The sequence below is a fragment of the Cucurbita pepo genome, chromosome LG03 (assembly GCF_002806865.2).
Source record: "Cucurbita pepo subsp. pepo cultivar mu-cu-16 chromosome LG03, ASM280686v2, whole genome shotgun sequence".
Lineage (NCBI taxonomy): Eukaryota > Viridiplantae > Streptophyta > Magnoliopsida > Cucurbitales > Cucurbitaceae > Cucurbita > Cucurbita pepo.
In genome coordinates, this window is record NC_036640.1 from 8,979,418 (window position 1) to 8,980,800 (window position 1,383).

A 1,383-nucleotide genomic window follows, 5' to 3' on the forward strand; every position below is an offset into this window, starting at 1 on the left:
CTAGCCAGATAAAACACGTGTGTCCACGACGACACGTGACAGACAATGGAGTGACGTGGCGACTTTAAAGAAAAGTAAGCGCCGCAGCTTGACACGTGAACTTCTCTCCACTGAACCTGGGCAGAAAGATGGTTTCCTGTGAGGAGCGTGGATATTACGTACCCACTCCCGAGGGTGACAGAGTCGCGGACAAATTTGACTAGATGCCACGTCATTTGGGTCCCACAGCTGGATTTTTGTTCAAATCAATGGCTTGACTAATTGTTGGCTGAGATGTTTGCATGGGAGGGCGTGGGGCCAATTACTTGTGGTTCTCTTTTAATCTCAATTATTATTATTATAATTTTGCTTTTGTTCTAAAGCTATTTTTCTAGGTTAATATGCCGATCATTATATATTTAATTGAGAGATTTGGTGGTTGATTACGTGAAACACATAAAACTCTTACGACGAAAATAGTTATCATCAATCACTCTATATATCCATTAATTACTGGTTACTAGATACACACAGTGTAGCTCTCATTACACTCGTTATATTCCATCAACATAAAACACATATTAAGTTTACATATCTAACCGTATTTTTTAAAACAAAAAAATTTGAGTTTCAATAGAAAGATCTTTTGACTAGCTTCCCTTAATCGTCTCCATAGAGATAGGTCCAACTCGGACCTAGACTGAACCTAATACCTACAAACAACCCACATATAATGCCCGATCCAAAAATCATGTGGCTTTATACTTACCAAAATCCTCTGAAATAGTCATGTTATGTACTAATCTCCTCCAATGTAGTTTTACCTATCAATTGATACATTGAACTTCTAATTTTCACGTGTTTACTTTATTTTCCTTCTCAAACGATATTTTTTTTAGCATTATTCAATAGTGAAGCTTGGTGCATAACTCGAACTGGAACTCGAACGGTGTTAGACAAATAAAGAAGAAAGAAGAGTAAGAAGAAGCTAGCAGTGGCTACTTTCCCCGGGTCTCCTATTTTATTATTATTTTGCTGGGTTTGGTTAGGTTATGAAAATTTTCGGATTGGGTTAGATTATCAATTTAACCGACCCGAACTTTTGGGTTTGGTAAAAGAAAAATTCTCAATCCAACCCAATTCAGACTATGTACACTCCTACTAGAAACTAACACAAAATAAAAAATGGTAAAATAAAAAACATTATTAGAGAGATGATGAAGCTTATAAAAAGTAATTATATTTATGAGCTTTTTTAAATAAAAAAAAAAAAAAAGATTTAAAAAATAGTTGGATAAAATGGTGAAATATGAGGTGTAATGATAGAAAAGAAATTGAAGGATGTCCATCCCAGCTTGCACGCACCAGATCACACACACACTGTTCTATATTTCTTTTGAGGAT